The sequence below is a fragment of the Pseudorca crassidens genome, chromosome 2 (genome assembly GCF_039906515.1).
Source record: "Pseudorca crassidens isolate mPseCra1 chromosome 2, mPseCra1.hap1, whole genome shotgun sequence".
Taxonomy (NCBI): domain Eukaryota; kingdom Metazoa; phylum Chordata; class Mammalia; order Artiodactyla; family Delphinidae; genus Pseudorca; species Pseudorca crassidens.
In genome coordinates, this window is record NC_090297.1 from 79883876 (window position 1) to 79899790 (window position 15915).

Below are 15915 nucleotides of genomic sequence, written 5' to 3' on the forward strand. Positions count from 1 at the left end.
AAGACATACCAATTGCCAACAAACACATGAAAGGATGTTCCACATCACTAATCATTAGAGAAATGCAAATCAAAACTGCAATGAGATATCAGCTCACACCAGTCAGAATGGCCATCTTCAATTTATCTACAAACAATAAATGCTGGAGATGGTGTGGAGAAAAGGGAACCCACTTGCACTGTTGGTAGGAATGTAAATTGATACAGCCAATATGGAGAAGAGTATGGAGGTTCCTTAAAAAACTAAAAATAGAACATAAACTTTTTTAAGAACTTGGGATTCATGTAATTTGTTCATATAAAAAATTTAATATCATTTTGTTACCTAACGCATTTTCTCTTCTTTTATATAATCATTTATAAATGAGCATAAATTCCTTTGTTCTGAATTAGTGTTAACTATGGTTCAATTACTGTGATTGTGATTTTATGTACGTCATCAAATGTTTTTTCTTACACAAGTCGTTTATATATTAGGGAGCCAGAGATACATATTTGGTAGTAAATTTTGTATGTAAAAGCAAAATTACAAAAAAACAGATGAAATTAAATTATAGGATAAATATAGCTGATAATCAACTTTTAATAATTAGCTAATTCCTACGGTAATATTTGTGTGTTTTCTATTGCTAATAATGTCATTCAGGTAAGGAAGAATTATAAAGCAAGTAGCTGGACCAACAAAGAGAACACAAAGAAAGCTATTAGGCATGCACTGAGTTATTTGTGGTTAGTTCCTTGAGGACAATGCCAGATCCTTGATTTAGACTGAGATGGGAAGCAGATCTTAAAAGATTTCTGTCATTTTAATGATGTTTGAATATCATGTTTCTGTATACTTAGTAATTGGTCTAAGTGCAGTCTTAGTAATTGGTGCAGTCTTGTCTTTTTAAAAATCTTTATGAGTATTTTAATAAAAGCTTGGGAGAAAGGTAAAGAAAAAAAAAACACCTAAAAATAGAACTACCATATGACCCAGCAATCCCACTACTGGGCATATACCCTGCAAAAACCATAATTCAAGAAGAGTCATGTACCACAATGTTCATTGCAGCTCTATTTATAATAGTCAGAACATGGAAGCAACCTAAGTGTCCATCGACAGATGAACGGATAAAGAAGATGTGGCACATATATACAATGGAATATGACTCAGCCATAAAAGGAAACGAAATTGAGTTATTTGTAATGAGGTGGATGGACCTAGAGACTGTCATACAGAGTGAAGTAAGTCAGAAAGAGAAAAACAAATACCATATGCTAACACATTTATACAGAATCTAAAAAAAAAAAAAAAAAAAAAAGGTTATGAAGAACCTAGGGGCAGGACAGGAATAAAGATGCAGACGTAGAGAATGGACTTGAGGACATGTGGAGGGAGAAGGGTAAGCTGGGACGAAGTGAGAGAATGGCAGGGACTCATATACACTACCAAATGTAAAATAGATAGCTAGTGGGAAGTAGCCACATAGCACAGGGAGATCAGCTCCATGCTTTTTGACCACCTAGAGGGGTGGGATAGGGAGGGTGGGAGGGAGACGCAAGAGGGAGGAGATATGGGGATATATGTAAATGTATAGCTGATTCACTATGTTATAAACAGAAACTAACACAGCATTGTAAAGCAATTATTCTCCAATAAACATGCTAAAAAAAGAAACGTAAGGTGCCAAATTATTTTTATTCCTGATATATATCACTGGAAAAAAAAAACTCACCTTAATTCATGGAGTAAGTACCTAGTATTTCTCCTTTCCCCCTCCAACTCCCATCTTCCTAGCTAACCCTTATTTGTCAACAGAATTGGATGGAAAAGGAAAAGATTATATATGCATTTGGTGTGCATATAAGATGAATTCTACCCATTTTCTATTAATGCTCCTGTAAAACCACCCAGGCTTCTGTATTGGGGTCAACAGAAACGTTCCATTTACCATTTAAGACCACTTAAGACATGCAAAAAAAAATAGAAGAATATTAAGGGGATAATTTTCTCCTGCTCTTAGATACTAAGACAAACCTGAGGCATTTATGAAAAAAAAATACTGATGTGAAGCAGGGTCATTTATTTTTAAAGCACTGTGCTGCTGATTTGGTAATAATGACCTATTATCCCTGTCAGAATAATAGACTATTCCTGGAGCTTCATTTCTGGTGTGTGAGCAACTGGCATAGTAGAGATGATTATACTGTCTAATAAATGTGTATAATCATTGAAGACACTGGTTGACAATACTATCATTAAATTGTCACCAGCTTGGCAAAGAGACAAACACCTCTACCACATCAACCTATCAGAGATGTTTATAACTGCAAAAACATCCAAGCACAATATTAATGTTAATAACTGAAATCTCATACACACACACACACACACACACACACACACACACACACACACACACACCAGAATTCCAGCCACTAGGACCAAAGTGTGGCCAGGGATGAGCTGGAAAGAAGTGATACCTGGTCCTTGAGTCAGGAGTCCTGGGCTCTAAGCTCATCTCTCTGAGCCTCAGTTTCTTCCATTTTTAAAACAGAGATCATGTCTGTCCTGTGCATCTCACAATATTATTATCAGTAACAAAATTGTAAAAGATACAAAATACCAGGTAATAATAATATATTATTATGTATCTATATAACATTATGGTACAAGTTGCTCTTGGTATATTTAAGATTTTACATTGGTTTACTTTTTTAAAAAATTGTGGTGAAATACATATAACATTTATCATAACCATTTTAAATTGTACAGGTCAGTAGTATTAAATATGCACATTATTGTACAACCTTTATCAGCATCCATTTGCATAACTCTTTTCATTTTGCATCACTGAAACTCTGTACCCGTTAAACAATAACGTCTTATTCCTCTCCTCCCTCCAGCCCCTGGCAACCACCATCCTATCTTCTGTCTCTATGAATTTGACTACTTTAGATATATAAGTGGAATCATACCGTATTTATACTTTTGTGTCTGGCTTACTACAGTTTGCATAATGTCCTCAAGGTTCATTCATGTTGCAACATATGTCATAGTTTCCTTCCTTTTTAGCTTAATAATATTTCATTGTATCTATAAATCATTTTTGGTTATCCATTTATGGGTTGATGAATACCTGGGTTCCTTCTACCTTCTGGCTATTGTGAATAATGCCATAATTTGTATGAATAGGAAAATAGGAAATATATTCTATTTATGAGTATGAATATATCTCTTCAAGACCCTGCTCTCAATTATTTTGGTTATATACCCAGAAGCGGAATTGCTGGATCACATGGTAATTCTATGGTTAATTTTTGAGGACCTCCCATACTGTTTCTCACAGTGGCTGCACCATTTTACATTTCCACCAACAGTGCACAAGGGTTCTACTTTCTCCACATTATCAACAAGGCTTATTTTCTGTTTTTTTTCTTTTTTTTAGATAGCAGCCATCCTAATAGGTATAAGGTGGTATACATTGGTTTATTTTTAATACAATGAAGGACAAGAACAATTGTCTAATATTATCATGAAAGTTTTCACATTTGGAATGACATTTTATTTTATTTTATTTTTATTGAAGTATACTTGATTTACAATGTTGTGTTAGTTTCAGATGTACAGCTAAGTGATTCAGTTATACATACATATATATCTATTTTGTTTTTCAGATTTTTCTCCCTTACAGGTTATTACAAATATTGGAATGGCATATTTTTTAACCATAAATTAGATTTGCCAAGTATGTTTACAACTATAGTACAGAGTAATTTAGGAGCTCCTCTAACACCTGTGTGTGTGTGTGTGTGTGTGTATATATATATATATATATATATATATATATATATATATATACAGGTATTTACATATATAGTTTTAATGGAAATTTGCCCCCAGAAATTATTTATATGTTAATTGTATATGTAACTCATACATATATAGTGACACCTAAGAAGTTTTATAATTTATATATGTATATATAAATTACAAACTTTCTTAGTTTTACATATGTATAAAACTTAGTTATATATAACTTCTTAGTTACATATATTTTTTTTTTTATAAAAAATAAGCTTCTTAGTTACAAAACTTCTGAGATATATCAACCAGTCAATCTAGAGAATAAGAATCACTGGAAAGCTGAAAAACATGTCGGTGCTCAAGCCTCATCTCCAGAGATTCTCATTTAGTTGGTCTTGATCAGGCCCAGATGTCAGTATTTTGATGATTCTAGTGAGCAACCCGTGTGGTGAACCACTGCTGCCCTGTATCCATTCCACTGCAATTTTAAATCTGTTACTCTCTTACTTTTCAAACTGTGGATTTGGGTCATCATCACCGTCAGCATTATCATCATCATCATCATCATCATCATCATCACCTGAGAGCTTAGAAACTGAGAATCTCGGGCTCCACTCCAGACCTACTGAATCAGAATCGGCATTATAACAAGACCCCCAGGTAAGGCATATACACATTAGTCTGAGAAGGGCTCATCAGTGGAGATGGAGAGAAGTTGTTTACCACCAACCACACACTATTTCTTTTCAAATCCTTGCACTGTAATATGCTTTTGAATAAAACCTATTTATAAGAAATACAAGCTGCTAAGACATGTACCCCATACTCTGCTTATAAAGTTTAATATTGGACTAAAGTAAAAGACTAGATTTTTTTGTAGGCAAATTTTGTATTGTTTGATTTGGTCTGTTGTTTCAGCCATATGAGAATTTTTTTTGAATTCTAATTTTGTAACCCAGCATTCTTTCATTGATCACCAAGCTGCAGATATTAGCATAAAAGTCATTAGTGAAAATGTTGAATATTTTAGGGCTGAGGGATCAACCTCTAATTTATTCCTCCTGGAAAACTTCCTCTGAATTTATAATATTTCTTAACTAGCATTGTTTGTATTATTCAACAAGTTAAAAATCCTCTTACCTGGGTTTCCCTGGTGGCGCAGTGATTGAGAGTCCGCCTGCTGATGCAGGGACACGGGTTCGTGCCCCGGTCCAGGAAGATCCCACATGCTTGCGTACCGCAAAAAAAAAAAAAAAAAATCCTCTTACCTAATACAACCAGCCCACAGTTCTTTCATAAGGATATCTTGAATTCTTGGTCATACTGAAGTCCCAATACTCTGTCTATAAAATTCCTCTGATTTCCAGTATATAGCCCTTTAGAAAAAGCAAGATGCATTTAGACTGATATGGCTTTATTCTTACTGAACCTACACTATTCCTAGAGATCACTGTTTACTTTGGAAATTCTTTAAAACTATCTTTAATTTAATTAGTCCTAGTTTTATTGACTATTTACTTATTCACAACATTTCTTTACAATTTCTTAAAGATTTCTGATGTCATTTCAACTATTTAGTCTATAAAAATAATAATGATAAAATGAATAGCTACTGTACATTGAGCATTTATTATGTGCCAGGTGCTGTGTTAAAGTGGCTTACATTGAATTGTCACCCTTAGCCCTATGAGGTATATACCATTATCCCGATTTTACAGGTGAAGAAACTGAAATTTAAATCTGTTAAGTAACTTGCTAGGAAAACAAAGTGGACTCTAGGTCTGACTTCGAAGCCTGTTTTCCTAATCAACATACTATATTATCTTCCCTTGGAATGCAGTGGTTCAGATGTGGAGTCTTGAATAAACTGGGGCTCCAATTCCTTCTTATCAACACTCATCAACACCCTTTCCAGTCAAGTCTGATGAGCAGTCTTCTTACCAGAAAAAATATTTACAGGTAGTACAAAGGGGTGGAGGGGTTCTGCTTCCTCATTGCTGTTACATGCCAACCTAGCATAATTATTTTCAAGCCAGGGGCCGTTCTCTTCTCAGAATTCTTCCCACTCTGAATTTCTTATTTTCTTTACTATTTTTGTCTGGTTCCAATATTAGTCTTCCTCCAAGACTCGAGCTACTCCAAATCTTGGGTACATGTCATCCCATTCAACTTTCATCCATGCTCATCAGAAAGCTTATTGTCCAATCCAATTGATCTCATTTGATACCTCCAGTTTTTCTTCCTTGGTGGAACCACTGCAATAGTCAGAATCAAATTGTGCACTTAATCATTTTCATTGTTTGCTTTACTTCTGATGGACTCACTATCATGACATCAGTTAGCAAACTTTCCCATTGGGGCTGTAAGAACTAGTACACTTCTCAGAGACAGCCAGGCTTGCACTCACAATCAGCCCATTCTCTGACTGCATTTGGCAGTAGAACTTTGCCTGGTGTTGTACGTGATATATGTTTTTCCTCTAGCAAAACCTTCCTGCATTCTAAGGAATCTGCTGGGGTAGTGCACTTAGAATATCAAGAAAACAATAAATATGCCATGACTCTGTCATACAGAAAACTTCCTTGGCTGTCAGCCATAGAGCTTCTGATGTGGAGAAGGGCTGTAGAGTAGCTGTTAACAGCTCACACTTGGAGTGCATAAAATCTACCGTGAGTCAGCTGTAGGCGATGTGGAGATGGCGCCATTTCTCAAGCTTTAATTTCCTCCATTGAAAATAGGGATGGTAAGAACGGGATAATACGTTAATGCAAATGTTCCTTAATGTGATGTAAGTGTGCCTTAGCACAGTGGCTGTTAAACTTCAACTCCTTGGCCCCCAGCGAGATTTTGATCAGCTGCCCCAAACTCCTTCCCAGCCTACACTATCAGCCCAAGGGTGTAGCTGAAGCTTGTGACCCCAGTGAAAACACTTAACCACTTTCTAAAGGCTTTGTGAACATTCTCATCCTCCAAGTGGTTTACTCTTGTTTAATTTTGAGTACAGAACAGGCGCCAAATTGATTCAAAGACATTGTGTATAGTTGTGAATAGTTTTTTAGAAAATATTTTTGGGTTTTAAAAACCTGGGAGAGGGAAATTAGCTCACTGGTTTCTTCCCATACTTAGGAACCCTCACTAACACTCCAATTCTCCTGAAAATAAACAGGAGCAAAGTGAGCTTCTGCTGCAGGGCCTCCCTGTTTTGGATTACAGGCATGGGAAAGTCATTTCGATTCAATTAAAATGACATCCGTGTGGTTCTGTGCCATGAAGCAAAAGGTGGTACATTAGATTCTATTGCTGCTGTAACAAATGATCATGAATTTAGTGGCTTAAAACAATACAGATTTATTAGTTACAGTTCTGGAGATCAGAGGTCAAAAAAAAAAAAACCCCACAAAAAAAACCCAGTCTCACTGGGCTACTGGGCTAAAATCAAGGTTACTTGATTTTAAAAACCAGGGCTGCATTCCCTCTGGAGGTTCTAGGGGAGAATCCATATCCTTGCCTTTTCCAGCTTCTAGAGGCCACCTGCATTCCTTGACTTGTGACCCCTTTCTCCATCATAGAAGCTACACTGTGGTATCTTCAAATCTGTCCCCCTCTCTCTTTCTCTTTCTGAGCTCTGCTTCCACCGTCACATCTCCTCTGACTCTGACTCTCCTGCCTCCCTCTTTCATTTATACGGACACTTGTAAATGGAAGTGGGCTTTCACTTTCAGAATGGGCTCACCCAGGTAATCCAGGATAATCTGTCCATCTCAAGATCCCTAACTTCACATCTGCAAAGTCCCTTTTGCCATGTTACTGACATATTCACAGATGTGGGGGATTAAAATATGGACATCTGTGAGGGCCTTATTTTGTCTACCACAGGTGTGGATTATACATTCTTTCCTCAAGCATGGGGCCCAGATATTAGCAGTACTGGTTTATATTTTACAGTCAATACTTCAAATGGGACAAGGTGGCATTCAGAGAAGCCAAAGTTAATCAAATAAAAAGCAGGTATCAGCATGCACTTTATCACATCACCAAGAGAATCAAAACAGTATGATAGTAAATTTGACTTCTTGTCACGTTGAATTCTTCTTTCAGTGCTATGTTATCAGAAAGAGGCAGTATTGTTTAAATGTAATTTATATAGTGCCTTCCCCTGAGTGATGAACAGAATATTCCTCAGTACCCTCAGAGAATTAGGCTCTCTATCTCTCTTTATCCCAGCTCAGCCACTCCAGCAATATAATATGCAGCAATATAACATCTGTGTGCAAGAAATAAATCAGACTCACTAAATTTAAGGATGTTCACTTAAAGAAATTCCTTTTGGAGTTTCTTTTTTTCTCATTTGAAAATGCTCTTCTTTGGGTATTATAAAGCCATTGACCCATATTAGATTAATTAGGTCAATTAGCCTTTATGTAGTAATTACCAGTCAGATGGCTTTGAATAATTCCCTTTTAATAAAGATGTGCCTTGAAAAGAGATTATCAACTTAAATTCCTGCCACATAGTAGCATTAAAAAAACATGCATTTAGTAATTCTTTCTGCAATGTGGTTTGGGTGTAGCAATGAAACTGGGTAGAAAAAGCTTAAGGACTTTACCTTGATGAGTTGATTATTCACATTCACACACTGTTAAAAGCCACGTGGGTACTTTCCATTCAGAGAAGCTGTTGGTAGCCCTGAATGCTGAGCCTAATTCAGAGCAACTCCCTCTCTTTTTCTAACCTGTCGATAGGAATTCCCATATTTTTAGACTCACACTGGCCCCAGCACCTAAACTGGGACTCCCACTTGCTGACAGGACTATCTGAATTTTTTTGCTCTCTGCTTCTCTCCTTCAACAACATCCCCATACTTTATCCTAATATTGACAATAGCTGCCGCTCAATGAATATTTGCTAGGTTTCAGACATTTCACATTTGTTATTCCTAATTGTTACCATGAGTTAAGTCACTACACAGATGTTTGTTGAAATATTTGCTCTAGATACTGGAGATAGTCAAGTGGATATCCTATGTCCATGTAACAGTTGAGGAAACTGAGATAGAGGACCTTAGTGAGGAGCCTACCGTCCCGCAGCATGGGGTTTTGCAGGAAACCCAGCGTCTGACTGGCTCCAGCTTGGCTCCGTGCACCCCACCAGGCTACCCCCATTGCGGGAGGGGGCACTAGAATTGCTGTCTCCTTTGAAAGCTGTGTTAGAAAACTCACCGGACTGTTTGGGACATAAGGTTACTAATGAAGTCAGAACCTTCAAGAAAAGTTTAAAGGCACTTTAGGAATCAGGTTCAAAAATAGAAAACTCATAGTTACTTAGAACAAAAGTCCCACCCCTAGTAATTAAAGGGTTTAATTTTTTTTCTAAATTTCAGAATTCTGATACATATACAAGTGCAAAAACGTTGAGGTACTACTTAAATGAATACATACAAATGGCATGAGCGATAGTTCTAGGTGCATCCCTTGCTGTTTTCTCTTGCTGTAGTTCACTTGATTCCTGATGTTTAGATCAGAAGTCAGTGCTAAATTGTCGGTTGCACCCTGACATTAACATGTTGTGTAGTCTTTGATCTTCCACAGAACAGAAAGGACTCTGTGAGCAAATTTACTCTATTGCTAAGATCTGGACATTTCGGTGACCTGGAATATGGAGATAACTTTGTTTCTGTTGGTTTGTTTTACAAAAGTTTTAGATTCCTACAAGAATCAGAAAGTTTCATATTGGGAATGTAAAAATGGAGTTTCTGGAGGGCAATTTGATAACAATTTGTTTCAATAATTTAAAAGGCAAATAGGTAAAGATGTATGCTTAAGAATGCTCATTGTAATACTAGTTATTAAAAAAACTGGAAACGATCTAAATATGTATCAGTAGGGTAATCATTAAATGTTATGTACATCCATGCTTGTACTACATGAAAAATTATTATGTATAACATTTATATTGTATTGCTAAATGAAGAAGAAAATAAAGATTAAAAAACAGATTATAATCCCACTTTAAAGTGTGTTTGAGTGTGTGTATCTGGATGACTGTATTCCAAAATATGCAAACTGTGATTATCATCAAGTGGTGGGATTGAGGGTGATTTTAACTTCTTTGTACATTTCTGTATCATCTGAATTTTTCTTTTATCCACATTTTCCACTTAGATCACCCAAACCACCCCCCACTGACAACAATTCTAATGCATTTGATGTAAATCTTTTTAGTTTGCATATATTTTTATAAAATATATTTTCTTGTTCAGATATTTTAAATTTACTTAGTTTCATATTCTATTCCTTAACATTTTTCACCTAGTACTGTTTGTTTAGGCCTCTGTTGTTTGTGTACTAGTCTATTGCTGAACTATTTTCATAGTATAGGCACTGTAAATATGCATATGCTACTTTCATAATCAGAAAAAAATCCAGCAAAGCTCTTTTTATTATGAAGAAGGAAAAATGAAAGATAATTATTTCTTCTAACATAAGAGCATAAATTGCTTTACATAATTTTGTAAATGAAATATCCAACTGGAGAAATATTTATTACACTGAAGACTCTATTTTTCTAAACACACCTACTTTAGAAAAGTGTTTGGACATATGGAACTCTTTTCTATAAGTATAGAAAATTCAAAGAGAAAAGAGAATATTTCTTTCTATGAAGACTCTAAAATGATTTATTTTAGGAGGCAAAAATTTCAAAAGACAAAGTTATTTTGAAAGTGAAAAGTAGTGAAATGAATTTATTACAGTGTTCTCACTATATATTAAAAATGAAATTAAAATCATTTAAAATAAAAGAAATATGACATTGTAACACAAACAGAAATTGAGGAATATCCCAGAAGGATAGGACATGGTTGATGGACAGCACAGGAAAATGAAAAGATAATCAGAGGAAGTAATAAAGCCTATTGGGAAAAACTTGAAATTTATATATTGAAAGTTCATAATTTTTAACATAAAAATCTAATAATAACTGATAATCCCTTTCTTTTCTTTAAATTTTAATTTAAGGATAAAAATAGAACTTTAAGAATAACTTTATTCAATCATATTTTTATAAGATAGATATCAAATACTCTCAGCAAGACTGTGTTTAACTTGCAAACTTTTCTTCAAAACAATATATTCCTAGATGAGAGATGTGGAAAAAAGTCACATATAACTATTTATTATGGGGGAAAGTGGCAAGATGAGAGTCATATTTCAAGCAGATGTTACTTAAGTCCTTCGATCCTGGAAAAGGTCACAAAGAACTGGGTTTCTTCTCTTTCTTTTTAAAGTTAGTTTTCACTGGCAGCAGAGAGAAGCTTTATGACATACCACTAGCAGACAAAACCAAGCTGTCTTTACGAAAATAATTTTGTTGAACACAGGATCTTTTTTTTTTTCTCTCTCTCTCTCCAAAATATTGGGTTTCAAAATGAAGTCACTGACCTAGGAAAGACAAACAAATAGTCTCCAGGGATCAGGAGGCAGGACAAAAAGCAGATTAAAGTACAGAAGTTTAAGTGTGAGAACCAAGAAACAAAATAATGACCTGAGGGCTCAGGGCCAGTTGGGAAGAAGAGATGTCTACTAATGTTGACAGGTGACCTGCAAAGGGGAACAGCCCAGCACAATGACCAGGTTCTCCAGGGAGGAGGTCACAGCAGTCTTGCTTCTCTGGAAACTAGAGTTAAACTGGCCACTGAGAATGTAGGAGGTGTCTTGGCTAAGAGCCCTCTTGAATTTGCCTTAAATTCTCTAACACAGAAACTCTAAAGATTAGGAAAAACATGGATTTTGATAATTTTATGCGGCTATAAAGATTAGTCAGTGTTTCACTCATTTCTAAGCAGAATGGCATAATGTTTACACAAAGGATTCTTGGATTGCACAAAGTTCAAGCTTTTTGACCTCTTGCAATTTATTTAACTTCCTCATGTATAAAATATATACATAACAAGAGAATTTACCTCATAGGACTATTGTAAGGATTAAGCTAAATATGCCATCCATGTACTATGTGCCCAATGGTCTTATGCAGGAAGTAAAAAAAGGAAGTATGTTTAACATTTGAGCATCCACCTGAGATTCAGATCTGAATTTTTATAGCAATTGAGATTAGTGTTTTGTAATGTTTTTGATAGATCATATTGAATCTGAAGAAGACATTGTTTGTTACTAATAATATTAAGAAATGAGACCTTGCACAAATCTATCACTATTAATAATATAGTGGGTACAAACCTCGGTCCATTAGCTCAAGGATGCAAGAAATGTTAAGTTTTAATTTTTCTTTCAAGCCCCCCTTCCACTAGATGTTGGAAAAACAATCACAGTCAACTCAAGTTTTCCCTCCCCTTACATTGGGATTGCATCCATGTTCCAGGGGGCTGTTACCTGTTGTCAGTTGTCACCCTCTCTCTATGCTACTATCTGGTAAGGTGTACATCCTGGTCCTGATGTACAAAGTTTATGTCCGTGTCCTCCTTGTGTTGGACATCAGCTTCTGTGACTGTTGGGAGAGTGGAAAAATGAATGGGGCACTAAAAGGCCCTACTCCATCCCCTTCTAGCCTCTGGCTCATAGAAAATGCTTCTGCTGTGCCCCATGCTATCCTGGGGCACAAAGGGACCTGTGAGCTTATCTCAGTCCCCCTTTCCAACTCTAACATACAACACTGCCATTGCTACTCTACTGCTCCCAAACCATCGACTGTGGGGTCTTATCACCTTCTCAAAGGAAGTAGGAAAAGTGACATTCTTTCTGCTCTTAAATCTCCAAAATTATGCAGAGATGAGTGTTCTATTATTCCCTAAACCTTACCACACCCTACTTCAGATGAATCCAGGAGAAAGCTGAGCACAGGTCCTTTTTCAGGTACCTAGCATCTTTACTTTTCCTCTGACTTCTCTCCTTCTCTACAAGTCTAGAGAGTCTTCAGTCTTGGGGACAGGGAAAAAGGTTTTGACTCATCAGGTATTTTTCCAATTCTTTCATCTCAAGTCTGGATCTTGACTTTTGAAATTAAAAAAATCAAGTATTTGACATCTCCCTTGAGGAATATCTACTTCATAGTCTAGTTGCTTCAATGAGGGGGCAACAGCAAACAAAATCAACGAACCAAACAAACAAACACGATAGTTCAATACACCAGAATACACTGAAGTAGGGAGGGATGTATGTTTTATCATTTTCATCTAAACTTACATTTTAAATACTCTCCATAATGAATTAAAAAGTCTCCCAACTAAAATATTTGTCTTTGGTTAAAAACATGGGTTACCTTATATACTATTAAGTATTTGATTTTATAATTTCCTTTATAGTTATTAATTACATAAATTTTATGCATATAATGATTCTAACACTAGTCTGCCAGATGAGGATGCTTCTTTTCTTTACTCTCTCCTTGCTTTTTTTCTCCTTCTTTAACCTGTTTGTCAATGTTCCTCAGTGATCTCTTGTTACTCTCTGAATTTATTCCATCCTTTAGCTTCACATTTTTTATTTATAATTTGCTATCCAAAAGAATGTGTAGCTTTCCTTTTTGTAAAATTTGACTATGTCTCCATATTACCTTCTTAAGAAGTCCAGACACTATAAATCTTATGTAGAGTCTAGAAAAGCCTTGAAGTCAGAGACATTTGATAATATTATTTGATGGTGATGATGTTTATTTTTTAAAAAACTTGATAATGTGAAAGGTCATATATTTTTGTTGAATTTTGATCCCTGATACCTGGATCATCTATGAGCCCTTTGAAACATGGCGTGGTCATATTTATCTTTCTAGGACTAGTTCATGATACAATAGATAGTATAGCAATTGTTTAATCAGTACATTGAATGAAAGAACAATAAGATATTTGCCTTTTTTTAAACAGTAATGCATAGCAAGAGCATTCTAATCTATATACACCATATACTACAATATATGTGTACAATATTTCAAAAATATAAGTGTAGCAACAACTATGAGTAACATTGTGTTTGGAATTGAGTTATTATGGTTCACAGGTAGAGAAGAATTTCTTAATACATTTAAGGAAGAAGAGAGTGAAGTACATTTTACATTTCTAATCAAAAGATTAAAAGTTTACCAAACAAACAAAAAACATTATACAAAACTGAGCATGAGATATAACCCTTAATGTTAGAACTGAAGTAGGAAAAGTATGGAACCAACCTAGGCTCAGTTCTGGTTCTACCAATTATTAGCTGAGAAATTATGGGCAAGTAATTTAGTATTTGGGGGGGCTCAGTTTTCCCTTCTGCAAATCAAAATTTTGAGTTAGAATCTTTACATTTTTTTCATTGTACCATTGCACCATTCAATTATTTCCCTTATTTAAAAACTATATCAGATAAAAAAAGCTTAAAAATTATTTTTTTAAATAAAACTCTTGTAGCAAATTAGTCATTAAAAAGGATTGTAGTAGTAGGCTTCAGAGCCTTTTCTGGCAGTGGTAGATTTGAAACACTTTAAAGGACAGGACCCCAGGAAGAAGAAAGTGCACTGGTGCAGGAACCAAATGATTTTTGGATCAGTTTTCCTTGATTTTTCTTTATTTAAAGATTGAAGTATTGGAGCCATCGGGATAAAGCTTCGGCACCCTCAATGTTTTCTTTCTGACATCACCATTAATAATCAACCTGCTGGAAGAGTTGTCTTTGAATTATTTTCTGATGTGGGCCCCCAAACATGGGAGAACATTTATTGTCTTTGTGCCAGTGAAAAGGGGACAGAGAAATCAACTCAGAAGCCATTATGTTTTAAGAATTGTCTTTTTCACAGGGTTGTCAAAAATTTTATGGTTTAAGGTGGTGACTTCAGTGAAGGAAATGGAGAAGGAGGGGAATCTATTAATGGAGGATATTTTGGACGAGAGTTTTGCTATTAAATACAAGAGAGAATTTCTCTTATCAATGACCAACAAAGAAAACAAAGGATACAAACAGTTCACAGATCTTCCTAACAGTGAAACCAACTCCTCATTTAGATGGGCATCATGTTGTTTTGGGGAAAGTGATTTCTGGTCAAGAAGTTGTGAGAGAGAGAAAATCAGAAAACAGATGCAGCTAGCAAACCATTTGCTGAGGTGCATGTATTCAGTTGCAGAGAGCTAATTCCCAAACTAAAATGAAGAAAAGGCATAAGTCATCATCACCATCCTCATCATCATCCCATGACTCAGAAGAGATTCTCAGTGCTCTTCTGATTCTGAAAGTGCTTCTGAAGAGAAATTTTTAGAAAGAAACATAGGAAAAATTCCTGAAAACACAAAAAAGGAAAAATGAAAGAAAAGTGCATCTAGTGAAATGAGGCTGAAAATCTTGAAGCACGACCCCAGTCTATTGTCCATCCAGAAGATATCCTCCTATAATTGAAAACAGATTCCTAATCAGGAGCATGGGAAGACCAGAACCTCAGTGGAAACGGAAAACCAAAAATCAAATGGTCAAGAAAATGACCATGTACGTGACAAAAATAAAAAATTTGAATCAAGCTCTAGGACAAATGAAGACAAAAGTGGATCAGTGAGTTGTGCAAATCAATTTCCATTTTGTCTAAATTTTTAAGTTTGGAGACTTGCTGATGAATCTCCTTTATGTTGTTTTCATCTTTTCACTGTTTTTAGGTTTTTGACTTTTTTTTTCTTTTTAATGTGGACTTAGTTGAATTGATATTTGATAATCTGTAACCTGGATAATTTGCCTTGCTAAAGTTTTAATAAACTTGAAATGATAAAAAAAATATTGCAGTAAAATTAGCTTTTAAAAAAATTCTAAATGGTAAAAGGTTAAGTTTCCAAACATCAATTTGGAAAGTAAAAAAAAAAAAAGGTGACTTTATCGTGTGTGTAGTTTTAAGATTTTTTTTTTGATGTGGACCACTTTCAAAGTTTTTATTGAATTTGTTACAATATTGCTACTGTTTTATTTTTGGTTTTTAGGCCGTGAGGCATGTGGGATCTTAGCTCCCCAACCAGGGGTCAAACCCGTACCCCCTGCATTGGAAGGCAAAGTCTTAACCACTGGACCACCAGGGAAATCCCGTGTGTGTAATTTTAAAGGATTGAAGCCATCTAACTGTCATAAGGAGGTATTTTAGGCAAAATGCTAATGTCAGCAGAAT

The 15915-nt window shown here is 35.3% G+C and overlaps 1 pseudogene; it reads left to right on the forward strand.

Moving 5' to 3' along the window:
• The window catches only part of LOC137208971 (peptidyl-prolyl cis-trans isomerase G pseudogene), a 33921-nt pseudogene extending 18600 nt beyond the window's left edge, over window positions 1-15321 (forward strand).
• The last annotated feature ends 594 nt before the right edge of the window (window positions 15322-15915 follow it).